This window comes from Chrysochloris asiatica, unplaced genomic scaffold (genome assembly GCF_000296735.1).
Source record: "Chrysochloris asiatica unplaced genomic scaffold, ChrAsi1.0 scaffold00103, whole genome shotgun sequence".
Taxonomy (NCBI): Eukaryota; Metazoa; Chordata; class Mammalia; order Afrosoricida; family Chrysochloridae; genus Chrysochloris; species Chrysochloris asiatica.
Window position 1 is genome coordinate 3211873 of NW_006408621.1, and position 12091 is coordinate 3223963.

General features: G+C 39.3%; 1 protein-coding gene and 1 pseudogene across 7 annotated transcripts in view; both read left to right on the top strand.

Annotated features, from left to right (window-relative positions):
* Positions 1-12091, top strand: part of DLGAP1 (discs, large (Drosophila) homolog-associated protein 1) — a 461019-nt gene that overhangs the window by 253278 nt on the left and 195650 nt on the right. The gene's annotated exons all lie outside the window — the stretch shown is intronic.
* LOC102819776 lies at positions 891-6787 on the top strand (annotated as a pseudogene).

Sequence of the window (12091 nt, forward strand, 5' to 3'; positions counted from 1 at the left end):
TGTCAGGACCTGTCAAACTGTATGTCAGGGTTTCATGAGCTTTTCTAGAAAAGCATTAAAACTAAAAATGTATATGCCATCACTTGTCTGTCAGTTTGTTGTCCTGTGGTGACTTGTGTGTTTCTGTGATGCTGGAAGCTACACACCAGTATTTTAAATATCAGCAGGGTTGCCATGGTGGACAAGTTTCAGCAGAGCTTCTAGACTAAGACAGACCAGACGAAAAGGAGACAGACTACTTCTGAATAATTGGTCACTGAAAACCTTATGAATAGCAGCAGAAAACTGTCAAATATTGTGCTAGAAGAAGGGCCACTCAGGTTGGAAGGCATCAGAACATGACTGAGGAAGAGTTGCCTCCTTGAAGTAGTAGTAGTTGTTGTTGTTGTTGTTGCTGTTGTTAGGTGCCATCAAGTCAGTACTGACTCATAGCAACCTTATGCACAGCAGAATGAAATACTGCCCAATCCTGGGCCAACCTCACTATTGTTGCCACACTTGAGTCCACTGATGCTGCTACTTGGCCAATCCATCTCACTGGGGGTAGAGACGACCTTAATGAGGTAAATGGAGCAAAGCTTTCAGGACCTACGTTTGCTGATGGGGCACGATTCTAAATGAGAAGAAACAGCTGCAAACATCCATTAATAATTGAAACATGCAATGTAAAAAGCATGAAATCATCAAAAATTAAATGGAATGCAAAAGTTCAATATATATCTTAGGTCTTAGTGAGTGTAAATGGACTGGTGTCGGCCATTTTGAATCAAACAGTCATGTGGTTTACTATGCCAGGAATAAAAATTGGAAAGGAATGGCATCATATTTATTGTCAAAAAGAGCATTTCGAAAATTGATTGTGGAAGGAAGAGCAGGAGTGTGGTATGAACATGGGGAAGCAAAAGAAAACAAGGAAATATGCAACCATGAAGCAAATTCTTACTCTCAGAGATCAGCGGCTTAAAGAAAAAGACAGGTTAAAATCTAAAAAGAAAGAAAAGACAGATCCCAGCGCACTCAAGGAACGAGAAGTCCCCCAACACCCTTCTTGTGTGTTCTTCCAATATAATACACAGCTGGGCCCACCTTACCATATCCTGGTTGAAACCAACTTTATCAACTTCTCCATTAAAGCCAAACTGGACCTTGTACAATCAATGATGAACTGCCTGTATTCCAAGTGTGTCCCTTGTATAACTGACTGTGTACTGGCTGAAATTGAGAAGTTGGGGCAGAAGTATCCAGTGGCTCTAAGGATCACCAAGGATCCAACATTTGTATGACTACCATGCACACACAAAGGAACATATGCAGATGACTGCTAAGTACAAAGAGTAACTCAGCACAAATGTTACATTGTGGCCACAGTTGACTGGGACCTTAAAGGAAGAATCCAGAAGATCCCTGGAGTTCCTATCATGTACATTTCTAAGCAGCGGTACAACATTGAGCAGATGCCAGAGTATTATGGGGCCCAAGACAAAGTTCCTCTGTCTTCAACTGACTTTCTATCTTTTCAGTCCAATAAACATGCTATTTTATGGTTAATAATTAAATTTTTTTTAAAAAAGAAGCACTTCAAGATGTGTCTTGAAGTACAATGCTGTCTGTGATAGGATAATATGTATATGGTTATAAGGAAGACCAATTAACACCACTATTATGCAAACTTACTCACCAACCACTAAAGAAAATGATGATGAAATTGAATAATTCTATCTTGTTCAGTCTGAAATTAATCAAATGTGCAATCAAGATATACTGATAATTACTGGTGATTAGAATGCAAAAGCAGTAAACAAACAATTAAAAAAAGATCAGTAGTTGCAAATGTGGCCTTGGTGATAGAAACAATGCTAGTGATTGCATGATAGAGTTTTGCAAGACCAGTGACTTTTTCATTGCAAATACATTTTTCAACAACTTAAAAGGCATGGACCTCACCAAATGGAATACACAGAAATCAAACTGACCACATCTGTAGGAAGAGATGATGGAGAGTCCCAATATCAGCAGACAAAATAAGCCCAGGGTCTAACTGTGGAGCAGACCATCAATTGCTCACATGCAAGTGTAGCCTGAAGCTGAAGAAAATTAAAACAAGTCCATGAGAGCCAAAATATGACCTTTAGTGTATCCTACCTGAATTTAGAGACCATCTCCAGAAAAGATTTGATGCATTAGATACTAATGACCGAAAACAGGAAAGGTTTCAGGATGAAAACAGGTCATCAAAAAGACAGAAAAGACCAAAGTGAATATGAGAAGAAACTCTGAAATTTGCTCTTGAGCATAGAGAAACTAAAGTGGATGAAAGAAACGAGGAAATAAAAGAAGTGAACACAAAATTTCAAAGGGCGTCTCAAGAAGATAAAGTAAACTATCATCATGAAATGTGCAAAGATCTGGAGTTAGAAAACCAAAAGGGAAGAGCGTGCTCAGCATTTCTCAATCTGAGGGAACTGAACAAAAAATCAGCCTCAACTTGTGATCAATTGACAGATTCTATAGGCAAAATGTTGAATGATGCAGAAAGCATCAAAAGAAAATGAAAGGAATATAGAGTCATTGTACCAAAAATAATTGGCCAATGTTCAAGAAGCATTTCAAGAAGCAGTATAAGATTAAGAACCAATGATATTGAAGGAAAATGTCCAAGCTGTATTGAAGGAATTGACAAACAAGACTTCAGGAATTAATGGAATACAAATGCAGATGTTTCAACAAATTTATGTAGTACTGGAGGTGCTCACTCATGGATGCCAAGAAATTTGGAAGACAGCTACCTAGCCATCCAAAAGGAAGAGATTCATATCTGTGCCCTTTTCAAAGAAAGATGACCCAACAGAATGCAGAAATCATTGAATAATATCATTAATATCATATGCAAGTAAAATTTTGCTGAAGATCATTCAAAAGCAGGGAGCTGTTAGAAATTCAAGCTGCATTCAAAAGAGGCTGTGGAATGAAGAATATTATTGTTGATGTCACATGGATCTTGGCTAAAAGCAGGGAACTGACTTCTTGATTGACTGTGCAAAGCATTTGACTATGTGGATCATAACAAACTATAGATAACATTGCAAAGAATGAGTGTTATAGAACCCTTAACTTTGCTCATGAGAAAGGAGCTGTACATAAACTAAAAGGCAGTCATTCAAGCAAAGAAGGGGATACAGAATGGCTTTAAAATCAGGAAATGTGTGTGCCAGAGCTGTATCCTTTTACAATACTATTCAATCTATATGCCCAGCATAGAGTAAATAATCCAAGAAGTTTATATAAAGAAGAATGTGGCAACAGGATTAGTGGAAGATTCACTAGCAAAGTGTAATATGTGGATGACACAACCCTACTTGCTGAAAGCAACGAGGACTTAAAATATTTACTGATGAAGATCAAAGACTTTAACTTTCTATGTGATTGCACCTGAATGTGGAGAAAACAAAAATCCTCACAACTGGACCCATAAATAGCATCATGATATATGGAGAAAAGAATGAAGTTGTCAAGGCGTTTGTTTTGTTTGGATCCACAATCAGCACTCAGGGAAGCAGCAGCCAAGAAATCAAAAGACATATTGCACTGGGTAAATCTGCTGCAAAAGACTTCTTTAGAATCTTAAAAGAACAGAGATTTGAGGACTAGAGTGTACCTAACCCAAGCCATGATATTTTCAATTGCCTCATATGCATGTGAAACTTGGACAATGAATAAAGACGACCATAGAAGAACTGATGCATTTGAATTATGGTGTTGGAGAAGAATACTGAAAGTACCATGGACTGCCAAAAGAACAAATACATGTCTTGGAAGATATATAGCCAAAATGCCTCATATAATAAGCAAGGATGACAAGACTTCATCTTTCATTCTTTGGCTATGTTGTCAGGAAGGACCAGTCCATGGAGAAGGACATCATGCTTAGTAAAGTGGAGGGTCAATGAAAACAAGGAAAATCTCCAACAAGATAGTAGACATAGTGACAGCAGCACCAATGGGCTCAAACATAACAATTGTGAGGATGGCAGAGGACCAAGCAGTGTTTCGTTCTGTTGTACATAGCATCACTATGAGTCAGGACTGAGTCCACAGATCTAACAACAACGTGTTGTAAACCTCTTGGACAGTAAATGTTCACTACCACAGTGAAGGCCCTAAGAAACCTCTTTAATTCTAAGTTATCTAGAATTTTTCAATTGCTCTAATAATTTAAACAAAAAATGTTTTCTTTCTCAAGACATATTTTTAAGTATCTCACTACTGGTTTTCCAAGGTACTCAGTTTGGGAAACACTTGAAAAACGATCATACTATATCGACCTCAGTTTATTTATGTGGGTTCTAGTCCTAGATTTATGAGACTATACCTTAGAGCCATCACCCGTGTGGAGTCTTGGTGTGGTGCTGCAGGATAATGTGCTGGACCATAAGGTCAGTTTGAATTACAAGGTTGGTGGTTCAAACCCACGAGCTGCTTCTCAGAAACCCTATATAGGGTTGCTATGGGTCAGAACCAACTCAACGACACAACAACAACAACAATGTTTTGTTTTGCTGAAACAGGTAACAATTCTTGACACAAATCAACTGCCCACTGAAATGGTTGAATACCTGCTGTTCTTAGTGAGAATGTTAGAAGGAGGATAAAGAAAAGGTCCACTGAAAAAGCACACATGGTACATACACAGAAGATTATTTTTCAAACATTCAATGTGTTACTAAAGTGAGGTCAGCCTGATCCTGGAGAAAATCTAAATTTATGTTTCTGAAATCCATTAACAGTAGCATGTGGGGAGTGAAGCTCATTTGGCAACTCCGTTTTGACTTTGTTGATCTAGCATATTAAGAGGTTTGTTGTTAGAGGATATAATATAGTCTGAGGTTTGGGGAAGTTTACTTTTAATATGAGCAGGGAGATAAATAAACTTAATTTCTGCCAGACACCACTGATCCTGCTTTGTAAATAAGAGAACTTTCAAAGATTCTTCCTTAATTTAGTATTCATTTGTTCAGGGCTATAGTCTTCAAAAACATTGTGGGGTACCACCTTAACATCTTGCAGGAGAGACAGATATATGCATAAATATACAAGAAGGACAGGAAAGCAAGGCAGAGTGGAGACCCACTAAAGGTGGGCTGAGTCTGTGTGAGCTAAACCCAAAGTTCTAAATTGCAGCATTTCTATGATCAGATCACATCTGTTTCTTATAAATACTCTCCCTGCAGTGGAGTCAATAGTAAAGGACTTTGGAGGGTTCTGGAGACCAGAAAGGAAGCTGGATGAAAGAGGCCATAGTCATATTCATACATGAGATTCGCATAAAAATGTGAAGAATCCACAGGCATGGGGCCAGGGCAGGGGAGAGGGAGGATCGCCAGATGTTTCCAAATCATCCCAGCCTATTCCTTAATCTGTTGTGTAGCCAGCTTTTCATCTTGAAGTAGGACATACTTTAGTTTCTTATTTTTGCTTTATATCTATATGTGTGTGTGTGTGCGTGTGTGTGTGTGTGTATAATACCTTAAATTGATGTAAGACAAGCCATTATCAGCAAAAACATTTTAAAGGTTTCTTCTGAGACGTGAACAAGCATTTCATATCTTTCTTTTTGTTTGCAACCTTTCAGAATCCTAATGATTTTCACCTTCCAAAGGGTGACTCTATTCCATTTCCATTGATAATTTTTCTCTGCTTTCCTTTACAAGATTGGAAATTTGCTTTGTATCTCACACCTCCGTCTGATTTTAAGTACTACATGTTCTTTCACATGAATCAAGAAATGTAATTTGATCACATTAACCTCATAACTTTTGAGTGAAAATCATTCTTACAGTTTTATCAGGATCTGCGATTTAGGGTGGTTGTTCTCATTGTTATCAACTGTTATTTGTTCTGGGTTTCTCTTTGAATATCAGAGATTGGTCATTTGTTTTCTTTGGCCATTTTTATAAGCTACATACTCACTTCATTTCCTAGCATGACACCAGCTTGTTTTGTTTTTTGTCATTGATTTTTCCATTTTTCCTAAGAAATGATTATCTGTTTCCTCAAATAAGTTTTATTCTTAGCTATACCTTCAATTGTTGCGTACTTCTAAAAGCGCTGTTTCATTGCAATGAATGTATCACAGTTAATTCATATTCTCCAAGCTTGATGTATTTAGGGCTCAGTTCCTCATTTTAAAAAGTAAATGGCATCTTGCTTCAAACCTGAAGTTGAACCCACCTCTGAAAATCACCTTTCAGTCAAACAATAGACAGACCTATAAAGTAAACAATAATCCTTGTGAGGAACATGCTTCTCAGAACAGTCAACCATCTAAGACTTTGTTTTTGCCCAGAAACAAAGCTCAGAAGACAGGAAGTGCCAGGACAAATGAGCAAATGGAAATGGAGAACCCAGTAAGGAAATGGAAAGAATGCTATCATGCTGTGGGGATCGCAATTAATTTCATGAAACAAATTGTGTATGAATTGTTGAATAGGAAACTACTTTGTCCTGTAAACTTCCAAATTAAAATGTTCACACACCAAAAAGTAGATACCATCTATAATTTTTTATTATTCTAAATTTGGGACCAATTTCCTATGAGATCTTGTAATATCATCATCATGTTTAATACACAAAGTAAGTATCTAAGGAAAAATTATACCAAAGGATGTTAAGGTCTCTATCAGGGTGTTTATCTGTGCTTACATTATTAGTTTTATCCTTAGTTTTTAAAAACCGTCTGCCTATTTTATGCTGCTTAATTCAGGTAAAACTAGATGATATAATCAGTTAGTCCTCTTAATTGGGCCTCCATAAGCTACAGGACATCATAATGCCCTGAGTTCAAAGGACTGAGGGAAGGGACCTGTATTTCAGTTTTTTTGTTGCTACTGAAACAAATTATCACAAAAATGATAATTTACTTTAAATTACTAATTTTAAAACAACTTATTTTTTTCTTTTACAAGTCTAGAGGTCAGGAGGGCAAAATGGGTCATGCTGGGCTAAAATCACGATGTTGGCATGGCCGCATTCCTTCTGGAAGCTGTAGGGGAAAATCTGTTTTCCAGCATCTAGAGGACGTTTGCATTCCTTGGATCATGGCTCCTTCTTGCATCTTCAAAGCCAGCATGGTTGGCAGCATCTTTCTCACACAGCACCACTCTGATTCTGACTCTCCTACCTCCCTCTTCCACTTATAAGGACTGACCCATCCGAATATTCCAGAGGAATCTCGCCATCTTGCCGTGTAAATAACATATTCACAGGCTCGGGGATTATTACTTGGACATCTTTGTTGTTATTGTTAGGTGCTGCCAGTCAGTTCTGACTCATAAGGACCATGTGTAGGGTTTCTCACTCCTCGGAAACCCTGTACTGGGTCACTAAGAGTCAGAACCAACTCAACGATACTTAACAACAGCAACATAGGATTTCCAAGGTGGTACATCTGTACAGGAGCAAAAAGCCTCATCTTTCTCCTGAGGAGCAGCTGGTGGGTTTGAACTGCGACCTTGTGGTAGCAGTCCAGCACTTATCCTACAATGCCACCAGCACTCCTTGGACATCTCTGGGGGGGCTATTATACTGACTACCACAAGATTTCTTATATACAGTCTCTGTGGAAGAACCTCCTCCTCACTTCGAGGGACATGGTATACTTAGAAACTGACCAGTGATTTCTTTGTTCTAAGCTATATCTCATCTCTTTCTTAGACAATTAAAGTCTCTGGTCAATAGTGAAGGCCCGGCAGGCAGAAAGTATCACAGGAAAGAAATACCCTTGTACAAAACCTCAAATGTGGTCTCAGCATTAAATATAAGGAAGCCTTGCATTTGCCCTATATTTTAGAAAAATAAATGCAAAATAGACAATATTTATCACTTCCATAGACAGTTTGTTTTTAAAATAAGGCTGCCTGGCATGGCGCTGTAGGATAAGCACTGAACAACCTCAAGGTCAGCAATTCAAACCCACCAGCCGCTCCGTGGAAGTCTATGAGTCAGCACCAACTTGACGGTGCTCAGTAATGATAACACCAATCTGATCTACACTGTGCTTTGGGTATCTTTTTCAAAACAACAGCTGTATGAGCAGTCCTCAAGTCGGCCCCCATCAGTGTGCAGAGCAAAATTGCCCCATGTGATTTTCAAGGCTAACGCCCTTCCTCCAAAGCCTGTGACCCAAAGCTGCTTTGAGTGTGTCTGGACTGCAAACCTTCCCATTAGCAAGATTTAGTCCAGAGCTTAACCATTTGTGCCACCTTAATTGCTCTGTTAGGGATTCCAACTCCTTTTTGGTGTACTTTACCAAAGTGGCCAGATTTTCCAAAAGCCACCTTCACACAGCAGTGTAAGTTTTGTTGCTACACTTTTATTAAATAATAATGTTGTTACCAAGTGAGTCAGTTCCAACTCATAGCAACGCTGGAGTGGCTGGTAGGTTTGGACTGCTGGTCCTTTGGTTAGCATTTGAGTGCTTACCCTACAGGGGTCTTGAATAGCAGTTACTCTAGTACATCAAGTGCTCCTAGGTTTCTTCCTTTTCTCTTGCTGATAGCGAGGATTTCAGTGGGAGACAGAGTAATCGAGAACTAAACTTTGCTCTTTTCCATGTTCTTCTCTGTGGGTGACTAATCCATCCTGCTTAAATCCATTTCTTCACTCCATACTGAAGTACACAAAGCAATCCCCTTGTCAAGGCAATGATGAAATGCAGGAGTGAGGAAGATGCGTTTGTCATCTACAAGAACATGCTTCTCCATAATGTGCAACAGTTTTATTTCAAATGTTTGGCGAAAAAAAATGGTGCTTTTTCAATAATGCCAGTTGTTAAATGGGGGCTACCTAAAGAAAGACTCGCTCCAAGAATTCTGTGTTTATTGTGTTTTCATTTGATTAATATTCAGAAACTGTTCCCTGTGTTCAAATTCTTGCTTGACTTTATCAAGTACTTGGCAAGCTGTACTGCCTTTCTTCCTTACTAGTTTGGATACAATGTTGCTAGTTAATTATGACCTTGTACATGCTGGTGCCTTTTAAGTGACTGATTGTATAAGAAATCATGTTTTTCTAGCTTTATCACTTTTCCCGCTCAGTTAGAATCTCAGCAGTTCTTCTCCTGGTCTTTCTAAGAACAGGATCCAATTGCCCTGAAGGGGAGGAAGGTCCCCAAGCTGTATCTCTCCTTTTTCACTTTCTCAGAGAGGACTATTTATCATGCTATTTCACAGAATACGGAGTCCTGATGAGGCGCTCTGGGTTAATGCGCCAGACTGCAAAGCTGTTTGAACTGCAAGGTCGACAGTTCAAGCTCACCAGCTGCTCCTCGGAAACCCTATACAGGGTCGCTATGGGTCAGAATCCACTCGACGGCACTTCACAACATCACAGAATCTAAGGCGCTCTGATAGCGTAGTGGTTACGAGTTGAGCTGCTAACCTCAAGATCAGCAGTTCAAAACTACCAGCCAGCTGCCCTGCAGGAGAAAGATGAGACTTTCTGCTCCTGTAAAGATTTACAGCCTAAGAAACTCTATGCAGGGTCACTATGAGTCAGAACCGACTCCACGGCATATAACCACCACCACCATCACAGAATATTGGAGTCCTGGTGTGGCACTGTGGGATAAAACACTGGACCTTAAGGTTAGTTTGAACCACAAGGTCAGAGGTTCAAACTTACCAGCTGGAAACCCTATATAGGGTTGCTGTGAGTCAGAACTGATTCAAAGGCACATAACAACAACAATATTACAGAATATTAAAGACCCAGAGCTTTGGTGGTGTGATGGTTAATCATCTGACTGCCAACCAAGAGAAAGACCTAGTAATCGCTCCTATAAAGATTAACACACACACCAAAAATCAAACAAAATCCTCTGTCATCTATCTACTCCATTCTGACTCATGGCACCCTGTCTAAGGTTTTCAAGGCTGTAAATCTTTACGGAAGCAGAAAGCCTTGTCTTTCTCCTGAGGAGCAGCTGGTAGGTTTTAACTGCTGACCTTTAGGTTAGCAGTCCAGTGTTTATCCTACAGCAGAACACCACACCAGGACTCTGTGATAAGACACAGTTATTTGCCCAGCTGGTCTAAACATGATCTTCTTTCTGTTCTTAAATGATAATGTTGCTGTTAAGTGCTGCCGTCAAGTCATTTGTGCTTCATCACCAGTAACTGTTGGGTTTGAACCATCGCCAGATAGCAGACCAGTGCTTATTCTATAGGGCCACAAATAGACACCGATTATTGGCCCCCGCTGTGTTTCAGAGGAGTCCTGGTGTGGCGCTGTAGGATAAGCACTGGACCACAAGGTAAGTTTGAACTGCAAGGTCAACAGTTCAAGTTCACCAGCTGCTCCACAGAAACCCTATACAGGGTTACTATGAGTTGGAACTGACTAGACAGCACTAATCAATCAACACCATATTTCTGAAGGAGCCTTGCTGGCACAGTGGTTAAGCAGTCAACTGCTAACCAACAGGTCAGCTGTTTGAACTCACCAACTGTTCTATGGGAAAAAGATGTTGCACTTTGCTTCCATAAAGGTCTCAGCCTTGGAAATCCTATGGGGCGGTACTACTCTGTCCTCTAAAATTGCTGTGAGTCAGAAACAACTCTACAGAAGCCGTTTCTGTGGGGTTGTCTTATGTCTCAGAAAGAAACTTGTATGCTTTACATTCATCACCTTATTTAATCCTTGTGCTGCCTTCCCCCATTTTACAGATGAAAAATTAAGACTCTTAAAAGTAATTTGTCAATACCTAACAAGAGGTCACAGTATCATACTCCATCTCAAGTACTAATCTTACTTAATTCAGTTTCTCTTGCCATTATTTATCAACAATATGCTTAACAACGTTTGCCTTCTATGGACTTGCAAGTCTTTTCTGAGATGATTTACTATTCCTTAATCATTTGCTTAACACCTCATTTCCTCTCCACAACTTTAATCTGTTATCTGATTCTCATTATTGCAGTATACTCCTCATATGGATAGTGTTGGTTTAAGAATTTAGTATTTCATCCTTGGGTTTCAGCTGGGCCTCTGGAACTAAGATGCTTCATTTCTCATCCTAAATAGAGATGAAAAAAGAAAAGAAAAGCTTTCCCTTTTGTCAGATTTGGAGGCTTTATAAGTCTCCTATTTTGTCCATAAAACCTAAGGCTAGTTTTCAGTGAAGATTTTTATTTTTATAGGATTGTATCAAGACAGTACTTGCTGATAGATTGTTCATGTTTTAAGTTTTATCTCTTGAAGTTTTCCATTTAGCTATTTCTCGCCTAATTTCATCTAACATCAGCTCCTTCTCCATAATTTATCAGTTACATCACTTAAAAAATATTCCACTCTAGGCAAACTTGAGACATTCACTGACAATCAAATAATGGTCAGAATTAACGAGAATTCAAGTGGTGGTGGTGTACTGTGGAGACGATTCTGACTCATAGCAACCCTGCATAGGGTTTCCAAGGCTGTAAATCTTTATAGGAGCAAAAAGCCTCATCTTTCTCCCATGGAACAGCTGATAGTTTCGAACTGCTGACCTTGAGGTTAGCAGCCTGATTCTTAATCACTACGCTACCAGAGCTCCTTGAGGATTCAAGTAGATGCTCTATATTATGAAAGCTTTTCCTAGAAAGCAATTATGAGTACTGTGGTTAAACCCCAACACCAGTCCTCAGAAGAACAAATAAATCTGTCTTGAAGAAGTATAACCAGTTAGTTAGTTAGAAGTGAGGATGGTGAAATTTGCCTCATGTGCTTTCGACATGCTCAATAGTGAAAAAGAGGAAGATCCTCAGTGAGAAGGCTTGCAACAATGGTCTCAAGCATAGGAAAAATTCTGAGAATGGCAAAGACTGGGTAGTGTTTCACTCTGTTCGGCATCAAGTCACTGTCAGTCAGAACTGAATTGATAGCATCTACCAAAAACAACCCACCACTCGTCTGTCAGTTTGTCTTACTGTGGTGGCTTGTGAGTTGCTGTGATTCTGAAAGCTATGCCACCAGTATTTTAAATACCAGCAGGGTCACCCATGGTGGACAGGTTTCAGATGAGCTTCCAGACAAAGACAGACTAGGAAGAAGGAGT